Source organism: Centroberyx affinis, unplaced genomic scaffold (genome assembly GCF_046629955.1).
Source record: "Centroberyx affinis isolate AG114_WGS23_722 - 3 ecotype Tasmania unplaced genomic scaffold, CSIRO-AGI_Caff_v1 ptg001445l_1, whole genome shotgun sequence".
Lineage (NCBI taxonomy): Eukaryota > Metazoa > Chordata > Actinopteri > Beryciformes > Berycidae > Centroberyx > Centroberyx affinis.
In genome coordinates this window covers 262,771-281,071 of record NW_027279919.1, presented here as the reverse complement: position 1 = coordinate 281,071, position 18,301 = coordinate 262,771, and the positions used below count along the sequence as shown (strand labels likewise).

The window sequence follows — 18,301 nt, the reverse complement described above, 5'->3', positions numbered from 1 at the left end:
TCAGACACCAGCGAGTCAATACCTGCTCTGACCAGCTAACTGACCCCGTTCTCCCCATAGTCTGACAGGGTCTTAATTAGATTAGTGAAGAAACTGCTTCTCAAATGCTCTGCCCTTTTTGTCTGCATATGATTCAATATTGTCCTTTAAAGCTGCACTAAGGCAAGATTTTTATATAACAACCTAAATCACAAATTGGGGCTACAACTGAGAAAAGTATCCCATCCTTCCTAATTGAAATGCAGCAGATTCACCCAGTTTGCCCAAATTAATATCAGGTGTACAGGTAAAGTCCTTCAAACTTTCAAGGCCACCAAACTGCAAAGTAGCCTGGCTGCTTTAACTTTCCCGCATGTCATTAGTCCTCCACACAGCCAGGAGCCGCAGTATTAAGCTCAGATCTAAAAAACGTATGTTTCACAGCTCATTTGCCTCAAAAGTAAGTTTAACAGTGCCATTCTCTTGTGAGCTAGGTTAATAGCACAAATCTGTATCCTTTTTTTTAAGGCTAGCGTTAAATATGCAGAGAAAAAGGCTGTGTTACTTTGCTCCTAATAAAATGTCAGGATGTGCTGGGGGTTTGGAGTCTGCTTTTCGATTAAGAATGTGTCACTCATGTTTGCTAAGACTTCCCCCCCCCCAATGATTCCCCTGATGATTAAAGTACTGAGAGGGAGGAGGATTAAACTTTGTCAACTTATTTACCCACATGGAATGCATCAGGAGGATCATTTTTCAGAAGGAGAGGATTCGGTGCATAGCTAAATGCAGAACACAGCACGTTTGAAGTTAGTCCTTTATTAATAAGCCCTTTTCACATTCTGTTCAAAGTTGTAATGCACCGGTTTCTCAAAAATCGCTCCACAATCTGCCCAAAATGTTTAGTTACATTTATTTGTTACATTGTGTATTTAGTGCTAGTAACCATTACAATTTTGTTGTTTTTGTTGTCTTTGTTGGATTGGTCTGTCAATAAGTTACAAGAAAGTAACTTGCCACAGAAGTTGTGATGCACCGGTTTCTCAGCAAGGAAGCTGTTACCATGACGATATGAAAAGGGCCTATTAAATTGAAATATTAATGGGGACTCTCCATAGTTCCATGCACAAAGGTCTATGATACAACTTTTCTTGATATTGTGCCCTCCATTCCTTCTTACACTTTAGGGCTTTTCAAATGTCCCCAAAGGTAACAGGTGAACACAAAAAGTAAAGAGTTCACAGATTCAGGCTTTCTTTGAAGCAAAGGTTCAGAGAGAATTTACTTACTATTAATACTCCTAAAACTTCAGAATGTTTAGTCAAGATGTAGTATCCCCTGAAGCTAGAAACAAGAGAAACAAGATCGCCAATCTTGTGCTGTAATCAAGCAACACACTCTGCAGGCTCTCCATAAATAATTAAGAGGAGATCAATTCATCACTTTGACAGTATCCATTTAGAACGACAGTTGAATGAAATGATCATTTTTGGAACGAAAGTCTGCCTCCGCTGCACTGTCAAAAACCAGCTCCAAAAGGTATCTTGGTTCAGAGTCTTGGTTCTGGCAAATCTAGCTTCGGAAAAGAGTTGCTCATGTTAGCCAATGGTGATTAAACTGATCAAAGGAAAGCTGTGAATTTTCCCAGCAAATTCTAATGTAGGAGGGATTTTCTCTTATACCTTCTAGACTATATGATGCTATTTGGGAGGATATTCCATATATCAGATGTTTATTTCTGGGGTTTTTTTTTGCTGATGAGGAAAATCACATTTAAAAGGTCAAATTTATGCTAAAAAATCTCAGAGGGAATGGACATTTTGCAGGCAAAAATTGAGCTCTGAGCTCAGCAGAATATGACAAGTTGTTGCCCTGAGAGGATTAAGTTATAATTCCACTATAATGCCACTCAAACAAATGATGTACAAATAGTGCAATCAAAGCGGGAAATGAAGGCATATCAAAAACTTTTAATACCACGATAATACTTCACACACAAAAAAAGAAACCACTCAGATATTTTGTGAGCTATAAGGGGCACCCAACAACCCAGAGGAAATATCTTTAGTTTCAAAGAGACTACAACATTTTAATCCTAATAAGACTGTGAAACCTAAGCGTATTTCATGCTGAATAACTGGTCTTTTCAGTTTTTTTGGTGATGCTATACCAGAAAGGTGCACCTATTAGGAAATGAGGCTACAATAAACTTATCAAACCGGAGGGGATCCACAACAATCACAAAACATAATAATATCCAAAAAATCTAAATCACTTGATCTGAAATGTGACAAGCCTAAATCTACAAGCCAAGGAAAGTTAGTCAAGAAAATTTGAATGTCCTGATGATCTAAACAACTCCTCTAGTGATCTGGGCTTCTTTTGAGCAACTTGCCCAAGAAACCATTATTTTCAAATGTGGTTTAAGACAACAGAAATCTCATTTATTATAATCTCTTTCTTACACTGTTGTATGAGCTCATGCTCATCATGTGTTAGTGCATTAGTGTTGTTAACTTGTTGTGCCGACTAGGCTTTAATAAGCTATGGGGGTTAATGGAGTCAAGCAGTACAAGACATCAAGTTATATGATTGTTGATCCTGTATCTTGGTGGGTTTCCTTTCATCTTGCAGCACTTTGTAACCATTAAGACAAGTAGTATACTGTATCATGACTATTAATTTGCCATGCATTCTTTTATGAGAGCTCAACTCACAAAAAGTCGCTGATTATCAAATGTGCCACAAACCCTTTCTGCCAATCCACATTTTCCTAGATTGGAGCCATCAAAATCAAACAAGTTTGAATTTATCTGATAGGCAACAGCCAATTCTACAAGCTCAATCAGGAAGCAAACTGTTTACCCACTTACAATGAATACAATCTGATCCAACTGTCATCTCTCCAGTCGAAAATCTGCCCAGACCAGATCTCAATCTGGAAAACTGATACTGGCACCAAATCAGGGCTAACAATTGTGGTTAAAAAACTGTGGCTGGTCCCAAGCATTTGGCTAGCAATGCTGCTGAAAAATATTAAGCCCAAACATTTCACTTTATGCAAAACATTATGTAAAAGTCAACAATGAACAATAATAATGAGTTAATAATAATTGGATTACACTGCAAAGAGGGTCATGATCATAAAAGAGTTCAAGAACTAAAATAAACTTTCTGAGAAAAGTGACTTTTAATTGAGACAGCCAAGTATATGTCAAAGATATAAAGCAGGAACGTGTTGTAGTCAACTTGGATTACAGACAACAGCATAGGTACAATACCAAAATCCTGACTGTATTGGCACAAGGAGGCAGCATTGTAATGGGCCCCAATTAATCTAATTAGTTTTAATGTGAATGAACTTTATGGAGGAAGCTTCCAGGCTGATAGGGTAGAAGAAAATGAATAATGTACTTGTGGGGGATAAGTATGTGTGGGGGACTGCAGCCTTGGCAAAACATCTACAACACATAAATAGCCATTTCAGGCCTGCTACGATGAGATATGCAGTCTCACTACACATAGGAGGATGAACAAAAAAAAAAACAGAAAAAACCAGCCTTCCCACTAAAGCCCTAAACAATACCAATAAAACACAGATAACTCCTGCCAATCCGTTACGAGGAGGAGGATAATGTCGTCACGTTGTCAAAAAGGGACGAAAAATGTCAGCCGCAAAGCGTCGGGGCCTGCCCCTTGAAATGGATGGTGCTCATTATAGAAATAAAAAAAGCCATAAAAAGCGATCAGTTCCGCTCACAATGTGATGACTTCTTGCATTAACTTGGGAAGCCTTGGAGAGGCGTGTGCCAGTGGCTTCTTTGGGAGGGGCTGGATCATGAAGACATGCCTCATCATGCCTCAGACAAATTGGGATACCAGTGCCGGCAGTGCCAGTCTGTCGCCCCCTTGTCTGCTTTGCCGGGTTCGGAGCCGCCAGACAGACAGAGTGCCGCCCGTCAACTTCTGCAAAGCTGAACAGAATCTGCGAGGGGGATGATGAAATGAAGATATCTGATGCTTTTATCTGCTCCGCGCTGTGTTGCTCGGTAATAAATTTGACTCTGTCTGAAACAAGAGATGTAGGGCAGCACATCCGCTCCCCGCCACCACCCCACCCCCACCCTCTGCCCTCTCTGTGTGGAGTTCACATGGGTTTCCTCAGGGTGCTCCAGTTTCCTCCAATATTCTAATGACATGCAAGTCAGGTGGATTGGAGACTCTAAAATTGCCCGTAGGTATGAACATGATTGTCTGTCTGCATGTGTTAGCCCTGTGATGGACTGGCAACCTGTCAAGGGCGTCTAGCTGCCAATGCATGCTGGGATAGGCTGCAGCCCCGCCGTGACCCTGACAAGGAATACACTACCAGTCAAAAGTTTGGGCACGTGCATTTTTCTTTATTTTTACTATTTTTCACATTTTAGAATAATAGTTAAGACTTCAAAACTATGAAATAACACAAATGGAATTATGCAGTGACCAAAAAAGTGTTAAACAAATCAAAATTATCTTATATTTTAGATTCTTTAAAGTAGCCGCCCTTTGCCTTGATGGAAAGGCAAAGGCTTTGGAAAGAAATTCACACATAGGCATCAACTTCACTATTTATATTTGTCTAAGAAACAAATGTCAAGCATTTAAGCATAAGCCTTTAGATCAAAATGGCTTTAAGAGAATGAAAAACATAGTACATTCAATCAGGTGTGTCCAAACTTTTGACTGGTAGTGTAAGCAGGTAAAGACAATGAATGAACAAGAGATCTAAAGACATGAGAAAAAAAAGAGTGAAAACCCCCATTTTCAGAAGTGCAACAGTCAGTCTTTTAAGTTTTAGTTACTTGTACTTCTCAGTCGCTGCCCTGTGGTTGTCTTTTAGAACCGTCGTGAAGCCCTTTTGTTTTGCTTGGTTGCCGCAGTGACTTATTTGCTAGATCCTTTTACTTTAAGCGGCAAGTGTTTTGGTTTAGTGTTTGAGCAAACTGAGTGAAGAGAGTGCTTGATGACTGAGTGGATGGCTTTATTGTACAATCCAGTCCGGGCAAGCCATGAGTCAAATAAGCTGCCACACAGGCCTTGACAGAACTGGATGAAAACAGAGTGGGAGAACAACCTTGATTCAGAGGAATTTAATCATAAGCCAAGAATATGCATCAACATGCAGAGGTGATGGTTTCTTAAAACAGTTAGCATCATCGATTTACACGGAAAAATGAGAGGTCAGCTTCCCTAAATATGTCTGGGAACCATCATGAGGACTTGTGGGCAAGGATGAAGGAACTTCAAACTGCAAACTCATTTAGCATTCAGACCAAGTGTCTGCTGTGGCTAAATATAGTAACCATCACTATCAAAATTTGATAGCTAAGAGAGCTAATTGTGAGACGGCATGTTTCTCATCCCATTAGAAAAGCAGAAGCACATTCATCAGCATATTACATTACACAGACAATTTCATTAATCAAAATGTACTCTATAACCTTATCCATGCCTGAACACTGACAAGCAAACCTCGCTGAAATGCAGATAAGGCCCGCCCTTCTGTGACACAAAACAACGCACAAGTCACAGATTCATGTCACTAAATTACATTACTCTATATGTTAGCGCTCACCCAAGTTCTTTAAAATGAGGCTAAAATGGCACACTGGGTGGATAAAGCAAAAGATAATCGATTTAAAGCCATGCTCTAAGACATTCACAGGCAAACATTTCAAACTGTATGACAAATTACAAGTGAAAAAGCTTTTAAGCATTACTTTTTAATGCCATTTCTGCTTTATAAATGGTACACAATGGGCCAAGACAGGAAGGATGGAAAAGCCTGACAGACAAACAGAGAGTAAGAGACAGCACATGGCATGCACCCCAGCCCACCGAGCCACAAGGACGCCTGAGTGCAGAGACCAAATTAAGGTTTTCAAATAATGCCAAACAACATTGTAGCCAACCACTCTAAGTCAGCTCCATTGTTGTGATTTGCCTCGACACATTAGAGCGAAGCTAAAGACACAGTTTGCAACCAACACAGCAGTGAAGGTGATGGTAATGCTCTTCTCATCATCTCAGTCTGCTCACAAATGTTCAGTCATTGACTTCCCTTGTCTCAGTTGTGATTTACTTACAAGATCAATCTGACCTATCACAGAGACAGCGAGAGACATTTCTACAAAATGTCAATGGGCAACAGCTGGTAATGAATACAAAAGCAATCTTGGCACCTAACTTTTAATGGATGATGGTAAGTGATTATGGAGGCTGACTGAAGTTCTACTTTGAGGAGAATAGGGTCATTCAAACTTGTAGATTCACACAATTCAAATACTGCTTCCAATTACTGTCCAGTGACATGCTCTAATAGAACTGGAACAGCATTTTAAAATGATTATTACCTATTTGATTGAAATATCTGTCAAAGATGTACACTCAAGGGTAAGTGTATATTTCACACAAGTCATGTGCAAATTAAGTGTAGCGCACACGGTACATCAAAGAAGAAGGCTCGAACAGCAGCATGCAGGAGAGCTGTAGAGATCTCCCAGAGAGAAAAATCCACACAACGTAGATGACACAAATAACTGCCTCACCTTTAGGCCACAAACACATTGAAATTCATTCCTCATGACGTGTATCTCATCTCTTTCAACATCAGCTTGAATGGAGGTTGACATGACTGCTGCAAACACTGAATTGGCAGTGGCTTCAGATTTCCTTTCTGGTTACTGTGGTACGGCCTCACCATGAGGAAGTTCAGCCTCTTCTCGCCACTGCCACAGAACACTAAAATCTATGCCAAGTGATTTCTTGTGTCACTGGCCATAGCCCTTACAGCTCCACTACATCACTGGGAATCAAAATGCCAAGGGTTTGGCAAAAAGCCAAGCCTTCCTATGTAGAGGGCATATCCAAAACATTTTAAAATAACTCGTAATAACTTGAGGGATTTTTATGTAGATCCATATATCACTTAAAAAAAAGGTTGGTAGCATAAGGTTGTAACATGCAGTGTGTTAAATAATCATTAATAGATTACCTGTCAAGCTCACAACTGTGCATCATTCTGTGATTAGCAGGCCACAGTAACAGTGTGACAGTATGAAACTGAGGGTTGGTGTGCTTGATTAACAGCTTCTTTGTTAAAGTAATAGAAACAACAGAGTAGTCCCAAATGTCCAAACTCTCCCACACAGCACTAAGCATACTAAATCAAGCATACCTAAAGGTTCTTACACATGATCAGCGGCAAAACAGCTTTGCACTAGCTGAGCTATTGTTTTCCTGTGGCAGGGGAGTGGCGCCCACCTCAGCGGCAGCGCTACCCTTGGCAACGCACACTGCTCCAAGTTTGCCACCCAGCCGCTGCAGTCTGAGTTCAAATTACTTCAACTTTGCCCGTGTTTAAGGCTGACCTTTCAGAGCGCTACCATTGAGATTGTAGCTCTGTGTTCTGTAAGCAGGCGATGTGAAGAAATGGAGGAAAAACTCATCCTGTCTGTTAATGAATACCGCAAACTTTACAACACCACACTGAAAACATATCACAATCTTGGGCAAAAAAGTATTGCAATGTGGAAATGTCAGTTGTCAAACTTGGCTTACATGATGACATATCAACTCACCAACTTCCCTACCTGCGCTCTTCTTTGCAGTGAGCGATGTACAGAACACTTACTGTATGTGTAGGCTGCTTAAGACACAAGGAAGGGAAGTATTTTTAAAGAAAAGCCATTCCCAGTTTGGTCTGTAATGTGGCGTCTGAGGAACCAGGCCAATAAGAAGGTCTATTTATCACGCTGAAAGTTTTCATTAGGACCAGCACCTCGTTCTGTTCACTCATCTGGCAGATTTATTTACCCTCGACTCATTTGGTGTTTTATGGGAGCGGGTCCAACTGCTGTTAACAGTCTGTCCTGACAAAAAAATGTCCATGATACAGGCTCTTTAAATTCTGTATTTGGTTTTTAGCTACATTTTATGCAGCCCAATTTTCTCGTATTGGCTGGATGATTCTACTCTATGACCCTCTACACCCCCCTTTATTCGGCACACAGCGGTCTGGATCCAGACACACCAAAGGATGTACGGACCACACAGTGTTCCAGGTAAAAATACTGCAATGATTTATTCCAAGCCAGTTTCAAATTAACTAGTGTAGCTTTGTCACTTGCTTTGGCAGTGCCACCAGGGTCCTGCGGTGGCCGCGCTTTGTCCAATCGCATGCTTTTATGCAAATTACTTAACTCATCAAAGCTGCAGATACCATACTAGACTTACCAATGATCATCTGCACAAGTGTCTGAGAAGTGCACTTACTCCATTTTTGCCAAGGCTCAAAATATTGGCAGGACACAGAAAGGCTCATTTCTCTCACTGAATGGCAGAGGGAAAGTAGAGGAGGAGAGGGGAAGGAGAGGGGAAAACCAGAGTGACAGCAACATTCTTGGGAAAGTGCGTCATTCATATTGTCATAATAACTGGACTCTCAGATGTTCAGAAAATGTGCACTTCAGTTGTTTTTTTTTGGATTACTGTTATTTTATTGAATGCATGATTCGGATTACAGAACCACTTTTGTTTTTTAGTTGGCTAATGTTGTCAAAATATGCACTTTTTGGTTTTTTTTGTAAATCAAACAATTACAATTAAAAACAGCGTAGCAAATATCCACAACATTTTGCACTGGCTCTCCAAAGCACATTGCTTTTGCTACATTGTTGTTGAAATTATAAAGCATTTCTAATTGTTTGAAGCAAATCTAAGTGGTTTAATTTTATGTTTTCGAATGTAGTCGAACAATAACCATGCATCATAAAATATGAACAATTCTAAGTTTATAACTATGCCGATAATCCAGACCTTTGTTTTCTAGGAAATGTGTGAGTCCTTTTCAGATTTAATTGAATATCTCTGCTTTACAGAGTGGCAGTTAAGACTTGTGGGGGAGGCAGTGGCTTAGCTGTTTGTTTTGGTGCAACACCAATGAGACTTTCAGAGTTCAATGTACAACAATTGTCTACTTAGATTATAAGATTCTTTATTATAATCAATAATTTACCTTTAGTGTGAGGTCATGGACTTTCAACAACATATTCAACAACAACATATTTTAATTTCTTTCCATAGCTATAACTGCACATTTTATTGAAATAGACTTGGAGGAGCAGTACCGTGCTGGTTTCATACTAATGTTTTTTTTAGTATTGTACATTATTATACCACCCTTTTGGTTAGCTGCGTGGGCATATTAAAATGATTTATGCAGAAGAGAGCAGCACACAAGTGCTATTTTCAATTGAGACATCAAAGCCCTGAATGCAAAAATACCTTTTTAAGTGCCTGGGACTTTAGCTGTATTTAATTTTTTTTTTTTCCTCCTGCAATTCTTGGGCTCACATGGCTCTTAATATAGTTCCAGATTGACACACTGCATGAACAACAAAGGAGCTTCATCAGTGCTGGAGAGGAGCCTTTATTCAACAAAACAATACCCACCTCATCCAAGAAAAACTAAGACAAAGGAAACAGGACATGAGTGTGGAGTATAGGCGGGAACATGATCGCAGACCCAAGGCACCTTCAGCTGTCTCATTTGCAAGAGCCTATGATTAATTGAGATATGTAATAAGTGCTGAGAGGATTAATTCAATCACAGCGATGGTGAGACCCAAGGCTTTGACATTTGTGAGAGTCAACGCCCCAGCCAAGCAAGACAAAAATATTAATTATCTTGACTTAGGCAACTCACTGATACGCTTACATCATAAGCATTTTTTTTTGGCATGGACATGATGATATGAAGATTTAGCCACTAAACAAAAGCCCTGAAGTCTTTCTTCTCCATTTCGATTATAGCGGTAATAGCTGCAATTTTCATAGCGGATGACTAACTGTTCGTATTTCCGAACAGTATTTCTGTGTATGATGTTGAAATCATGTCAGCCTCCCAACGATCTGACAACCAACAGCTCTAGGTGGAAAGATGAACCTGTTGTAATAGAGTTTTTGGTGACAGTGAGGAATAGGGAGCATGGGCTGATAGTAATGATGTTATCAGTCACTCTGTGATCTTGCACCGATAGATGGGAGTGTCTGCTGAAACTTCTGAGGACAGGCTGTGAGTGATAAACATGTATGCTGTCGACGGTACGGTAGAGACATTTTGAATTTCTTAACCAGCTCCCTAATGTGCCTAGATAGAGTCGTTTTACAGATGTGATCAGTCAATATGTCAAACCTAAAATCGGAATCAGAATCACTTTATTCTGCAAGGACAAATTTGTCTTAGAAGCTCTGGTGCAGAGACATATTGACAGCATATTCAGCAATATCATGCTGGTACTGACATGCTGCAGGGGACAAGAGGACCACACATACAGTGCAAGGGGACATTACTCTATAAATATACATTCAGCACATGTCAAAGCCAGCTATATTTTGAGCTTGTGCTGTCATACAGATGTGTTCCTGAAATCAAAAATGCACAGCAGATGCCTCCTCCTGCCTCGCTACTTCAAGCAAAGCGAGTGACTGATGTGAGCATATCAAGAGGAAACACCAGTGACAACACCTTGTTAGCCTCCCAAGCCAATGATCTCCCCAATTTAATCATAAAGCAAGCCACATCCGACCAGCCTGTCTCATAGAAACACACAAGAAACACACATCCGGGTACCTGTGGGCTACAGCTAACTTGCTAGTGATGTCAACAGTCTGTTTTCATGGGTGTTGGCATTACATTTGTTGATGTTTACTATTTTACAATCATTTGACAGCAGAGAGAGCAAAGACGAGGCTCACAAAAACACAAACAAATTTGGTTATCTGATTATCTAAAATCTAAAAATATTGTCCATTTGGATGGGTAGGCAATCTATAAGTGTATATATGCTATTTCCAAGTAATTTGTCCTCTTAAATGTTATATCAATATAGTATGTTTTCATTATTCAGGACTTTATATTACTAAATATTGATTCATTAAATCAAAAAGATGCATTTTCATCATACATTTTCTTTTAGTTCCAACTTTTCCTGATGGGTCTCCTGTAAAGTTAAATGCACCTGGGTTTGTGGCATTTGGTCACAAATGACACTCAATGGCATCTTAGCAAAATGTAGCTACAAACCAGGTTTGGGATACAAAATAGTTAGCAACCTCTGCTCATAAAGTTAATTTAAGGTCTTTATTATTTTGCTATTTGGTTGGATTCTTTAGCCTGTGAGCAGGAAGCCTGAAATGTGTCCTGTACCTTTAAAATCCAAGTTCTGTTTTGCCCACTTGACAAATGAATCTTTTTCTAGTGCCTCACACTTCGAGCAAGTAGCAGACAGATCCAACATATCGTAGTGGTGACACATTTCAAGCACAATCTTCACAGATTTCTGCATCACTCAATACAAAGCAAAGTGGTGTGCAGAATGCCCATCCAACACAGTAAAGCACAGGGTGGCAACTCACTGGGTGTCAAGAATCGTTTTAATACTTGGTCACCTCATTTTTATCACCTTAAATTTGACTCTGCTTGAAATCTGATTTCCGTGAACACTTGTGCTTTCTTCTACCATGTTGTCCTGGCAAATTGCTGGGAAACTAGAAAATGCTGTCCTGGATTGCAATTTAATCTTCCAAGCCTCAAGGCTAATTTGCGCTGATTTGGAAAATGGGTTTGCATATTCACAATATGAGCGCATCAATGCTCCGCACAGAGGAGCCTCGTGGAGATGCTTTTCAATTACTGTAGCCAGGTTGCTGGAAAAAAATCCAGGCTAATGGTTTTCAGAGCTTTTGCATAATGCTGCTCAATGGATGTGGAAGAGGCAGACTGGAGTTGAGGAAGTCGTTTGTGAAATAATGGTTATTGCTGATGGCAACAAATCTCCCCAAAACCTCTGTTTCACAATCTTAGTAAATAACAACTCATCACCCAAGAATAGTATGAGACAGAAACAAGAAGTAGACAGGCAGAAGCTGATCCATCTATCCTCCAGGAAAGGGGCACATCATTCTTTGCTTTAGTACAATTCAGAAACCTATTGCAGTCACACTGAATCCCCAATCCACTACTAATGTAAAAAATTAATTGTGTATCTTGAATATCTGACAAGTGAAAATGAGAGAGAACACAGTCTCTTTTGGCCCAGTAAGTCCTTAAATAGATCCCGGTTCATTTTGACAACCAGGACATAATCTGTTGCATCATTTTGAACATGTTCTCCCCATGGTGAGTGTCACTCACTGAAAACCTCCCATATTCCTCTCTTCTCTGTGGAAAAAAACCCAAACAAAACCGATGCCCTATAAGCATCCCAACTGCCTTACATTTTATACACACACACACACACACAGCTCATACATTATACACAAGGCAAATACGAAGAAAAAACTCAAAAGTAGTGTCCCAAACGAAACCGGTAGGCTATAACATGCAAGGGTGTCATTGCTCAAGAATACGAAGATGCATTTGAATCAGCAGCGTTCTCGTTGTCATTATAATATACACTGTAGGCTAAGTAATGTGCATTTGTTTATTGTATCCCATGTGTATCTCCATCATTAATTAGACTACTCCATGTAAAATAGGATACAGAAGCTTAAACGTTACCGCAAAGGCAAATGACTAGGTCAAGTGTTTGTTGGTAAAACCCGATCAGTCAAAAAGCAATAAAGGATCAAAATGAGGACATAATAGCCTATGCTGGCCTTCAATCAGTTTGGTTAAAAGTGACAAGTGGACAAAACTGCAGCATTTCCGACGGAGAAAAGCAAACTGGACGTAACGTTACTTCAGATCGAGTCCACCTTGCACGAGCAGAAACTTAATTGCGCAACAAAGTTTCCCGTTTATTCAAGAGTGAATGTAATGCAAAAAAAAGACTCAAGGACCAAATAGAATATAAAGGCATATTTTAGATGCTGTAATGTCAACTTGGACTTTTGTTGACAGAGAACACCGCGCAGCGAAGTGAGGCGGCGGAAAGTGAGCGGAGCAATACACAAAAGAAATGTTTGCAGCAGACGAGAGACTCGACAGCCAACTCCAAACAGTTGAAAAACAAAAAAAGCATTTCAGTACTCCAAAAACAGCACAAAAGACGTTGCTTTTACTTACCCTCACTGGCGCAAGATGAAGTCCAAAGTGTCCCGTTAAAAACCCCACGGTCCTGCGCGCTCCACATCAACCTCTCTCTCATTCTCTCTCTCCCCTCATCTCGCCACAGCTGGGGGATAAGTTTGGTGACGTCAGCGTGCACTCGGTCCCAACCGGCAAAGCTCTTTGGTCGCAACTGGAATAATACACAGAAAAAGGAGGAGAAAGACGCACGAAACCGGAAAGGACGGTGGGGAGGCAGACGCCATGTAAGGAGCCTCAACTGCTCACGACAATGTTAATATTCATGTCTTATAAATGTATAGTTCCGCTCCTCGGTTCTGATTGGCCGAGTCAGCTGTAAAATATCAGTTAAAGGTGCACCTGTGATCTCATATTACTGAAAATCGCCACTCATAAGTTACAGGTATTTATGTGTTTGTTCAAAAACTACTGTAGGCCTATATGGCTGGGCGGGAAATATTAAAGCTGCAGTTGGTAACTTTTATGGATTATTTAGAAGTAATAGCCTACAAATTAATCAGCATGTTTGGTGGCCAAAGAGGAGCAGGATAAGTCAGAATCTCAGAAACAGAAGTAGCCCCATTCCTCACTATTCTCAAGTGAAATATGTGGAAACCCATCTGACCAATGAGGAGAAGTCTGAGGCAGAAGACGATAGGGTTGTCAAAAATATCGATACTTCGATACTAAAAAATTGAAACGGATACAATACTCATTTGCAACAGTATCGATACCAGCAGTGCTTTCTTTTAATGAACAATCTCCACCTCTACTAGCCACACACACGGACACACACACACACACACACACCCCGCACCGCTGCCCACAGCCCCTCCTCTTACTAGCAGTCAGCTGGGTTGTTGTTGCCTCAGTCAGCAAACAATGCTACAGAGTGGTGCCGACGAAGGGGGGCAACATGTCAAACTTTGCGAAGCAACTTAAGGACCGACACGCCAGTCTTTATAAAGAATTTCGACAGGTTAGCCAAAGCTCCCGTTTCAACATCACTGAAGCATTAACCATTTATCATAAATGTTAACATACCCTGCACAGTAGCCGTTTTAGTTTAGCTAACCAAGCTACATAGAGCTAGCTAACATAATCGTAGGGTTGCCAGATGCCCGCGGTTTTCGACCAGACTGTCCGGTTTTCAGATGAATTGTCCGAGTCTGGCCAGAAGGGTCGACCAGACGTTCAAATGTCCGATTTAAAATCATTGTCAATAATAATCCCCTAATTCTATCTCTGTTGCTTCAACAAGCTAAAAGCGTTCTGATAGGCTCATGACTAGAGCAGGGGTAATCTGCTGTGTAAGTACGTTATGGAGAAGCGTGCATGTGTCTGTCTGTCCGTCCATCTGTCTCTCTCATTGGGCCGGGATTTCCCCCTACGTTGTCGGATATTGAGCAACTAGTTTCTGTCTCTGTGACTGTGTTTTTTGGCTGGACCGCAACAGCGGGGCCAGCCCTACAAACGCGAATGTCTGTCACTGACTGACTGACTGACTGACTGAGTGACTGACTGACTGAGTGACTGAGTGATCAAGTTACACCATTGATCGGCCGTGGCACGTGGCACATCATAGGATCACAGAGCCAGAAATTTAAGTTTCGTTTTCTCCGCCATCTTGTCTCTCCGCTGAGATCAGGAGCCCGTTTCTCCCACACAGTAAGCAGGCTGACCAATATCATGCATGTAAGCTGAAGCTAAAGTAGAATCTATACAATTATATCATATCACCGTTTATGTCGATGCATATGCGCGAGCTCAGTCCACCTGAAGCCCTCTGTTCTGTCGGGGGAGAGAGAGACACAAACAAGCATGGAGGTTTCACCACGCCGAGGGCTTATTTCCGACCTTTCCGGGGCCACGGTTCCGGCCAGTGGCACTAGCTGGGCGCCGATTTGTTCCCGGTGATCCGGCCGAGATTTCGGCGCACGACGATGCATCAGCGGGTGTCCGGTGAACAGCGTTTTCGGCACCGATGGATACTAGAACACCTGGCGCTTGGATTGGGAGGATCAATGTGGGCCGTGGGCGCGGTGGAGACGACAGCGGTGGAGAGAGAGACGGGACGCGCTGGAACGATCAGTATGGATGTATGGACTATTATTCTGTATTAGCAGTCTGCAGCGGAGTTAGTTACACCATTGGTCAGCCGTGGCACGTGGCACACTCATACACGGTCCAGCCATATACTAGGTTTTGACCTAGTCTTGTTTCTTAGTTGCTTACAGTCTATGCTGCAGAGGCCAGGAGGCAATATGGCCCTCTTTACACCTTGCATTAACATGCGTCTCGTATCCAGATTGTATCTAGATATGATTTAACCTGATTACATTTACACCTGGTATTAACATGTGTCTCCAGTGTCCACATTGAGATCCGATTGAGATCCGATCACTTGTCCAGCTCAAACAACCGAACGTCACATCCTCCTCTCGTTTGCATGGGTCCAAAAAAAAAAAAAAAGATGATACCCATCTGTGAAGCCGCGCTATGGACTATGGTTTCTGCGGTGTGCCTGGTGTTCGCGGTGCGGAGGGTCTGTGCGGCGCGTGCGGAGCTCCGCAGGGGGTCTGTGGCTCCGCGCTCCTCTCAAAAAATGAAACTCTGCGGAGGCCTCCGTAAACACCGCAATCAGTTCAGAGGCTGTGATTGGTTAATGGTTGCTATGTTAGTTGGTTACCAGGGAAGTAAGTGTAATCGAGTGACAGCCAAGTGACAGCTGACAACCGGCAAAAATGGACAATAGGAGGAGATTCTGCGCTCTCCTTGAACACCGCGCTGCTACCGCATTTACCATGAAATGCTGTGCCTCTGCGGAGAGAACGGTCTGCTGTGAACACCGCGAACACTGGGCACAGAAACCATAAATTTGCATGCTTGCTTTTGGAAGCGGGGGAAGAAGCTGTCTTCAACAACTGGAATGCCGAAGACGAAAGTCGGCGTGATTATGTATTTCCGCCCACGTAGTTGTATGTGGATTGAAAACGCAATTGCATTTACACTTGTGTTCAATGTGGTCACAATGCGTCCCTGACCACCTCCGGAGGTGGTTTGGCCGATCGGATCACAATCCGTCCTCAATGCGTCTTGGGTGCATTTACACCTGTACTTTAATGTGGTCAAGCACTATCCGATTGCAATCCGATCACCCAAAACGCATGTTAATGCAAGGTGTAAAGAGGGCCTTTGATGTTTAACATGCTTGTACAGTATACGCCCACTCCCCTCAATAAAAAAGAGCAAATCATGACGGCGATCGACACCTGTCAATCAAAAATGTGTTCTTTGATCTCAGACAACTTTAAAATATTGTTTTCAATATTCTTTTTCTTTTTTTTTTATTGAAAATTGATTTTTAATATTAATATTAAAAATCTATTTTTATGCCTCTTAATGTGTTGTCCTTTTTTTCCCCTTTTTTCCCTTTTTCCCCTTTGCATCGAAAATGGTATTGAATATCGATATTTTCCTGGGTATTGTATCAAAGTTAGAAATTCTTGTATCGTGACAACCCTAGAAGGCGGGACTCTGTCCTGTCAAACACTCCTTCTGTCACTCAGTAGGAGGAGTGGGAGGTTGTCATTCCTTGGTTTGGATTTGTGGTGATTTGATCGCTTTTACCTACTACTGTTTTAGTCTAATTATTAAAAAATTACAATTCTTAAAGACTTGCGTTACTTTTGTAAAAGCAATAATTATCCTCTCTCACTTGCCTCAAGTTTAACAACACCTCTCAAATGTTCTAAAACCATGGCCTCTTACGCCTTCTTGGTCCATTTTATATCTCTTCAACTTTTCTTGTATTCCGACAATAAATTTGAGATCTATGTCTTGTCCTTTGTCACATATTTTGTTATTTCTGATCCACCAGTCTTAAATCACTAAAATGCTAACTGCTATGGTTACAGCATTATTGTCATGAAGCGCCAGGCAGGGATGAGACACTTTATTACATAGCATTAATAATATTACATTATATCAAATGGTTTTCATGCACTTGAGAGAATTGTTGTCCACAAATTGTGTATGTTGTTTAGTGGGCAGAATTACATTAATTAAACAAGGGAAAAGCAATATTGTGAAAATGTAAAGTTAAAGTGGCATTAATACGCTATGACTTTTATTGACCTTTATGGTCGATATCTCAGCACCTGATGAAGTAATCACTGAGCCACTGGTATTTATCAGCAACCCCATCAACTCCCCGCAGATATATTATGGGCATTTTGTGCTATGGGACAGTGAAAATCTGACTTATTGCCCCTTTAACTATGAATCCTCACACCTTAGCTGCAGATTATGACTTCCTGCAGTCCTCTTTGCATATTCAGAGCGAGCTGTAGGTCATTGGTACAAAGAAATGGAGTGGTGCTCTAACATAGGCGAAGAGAATGAGTATTTGAGCTGTGATTTCAATGGTCATGCATTTGTTTCTCAAAAACAACAACAGAACAGGTGACATAGGGCATACAAAGATGTCATTTTCAGAATATAAAGCTTGGATAAACATGCTAAATAACCTACATATGAGGGCAGGTTCAAGCCGGCATTCAGCCACCCTGCTGAAGTACAGTGTTGGGGTCGTTACTGGAAGAAAGGAATAAATTACACATTGCTTATTACTTTTCTTTAAAGTAATGAATTACTTTACTTATTACTCCCCAACAAAAGTAATTAGTTGCACCTCTTGTTACATAAATTTTGCGTTACACCCTAAAACGATTGTGCGAGTCGTACTTGTGTTCTTTGAGCCAATAAATACTGCAGACATGAGCCCACATTACCAGCAGAAGTCTAAATAATGACAGACACAAAATCTTTCTTTTAATATTTTTAATAAAGACAGAGCCTACAGCATTAAATTCAGACTCAGAGTCATATTTACCACAGTTTTTTCCATGTTTATGGGCGGTCTACTCGTAAGTCCGATATTTCCGACATGACTTGAAGGCAGGATAAGACGAGGGGAATGTTTCATAGATATTATGCCAATAAAGAGTTTAAAGAGGCTAAAGAATGTAACACATGTAACGACCTGTCTGTTAGATCAGTAACTGTAATGTGATTCCTGAAAATTTGTAGCTGCCCCTGACCTCTGACCTTCCTGAGGAGAAAGGAAAGCAAAAAAAAGCAAATTTTCCTACGGGGATCAATAGCGCATCACATTACATTAACATATCCATCTATTTTTTAAGGCCTCTA

General features: G+C 41.0%; 1 long non-coding RNA gene across 1 annotated transcript in view; it reads right to left on the bottom strand.

Moving 5' to 3' along the window:
- The window catches only part of LOC139650130 (uncharacterized), a 68,823-nt gene extending 55,631 nt beyond the window's left edge, over nt 1–13,192 (bottom strand). Inside the window, exon 1 of the long non-coding RNA XR_011695635.1 lies at nt 13,088–13,192. This is a non-coding gene — a long non-coding RNA (uncharacterized lncRNA). The remainder of the gene's footprint in view (nt 1–13,087) is intronic.
- Between the last annotated feature and the right edge of the window lie 5,109 nt (nt 13,193–18,301).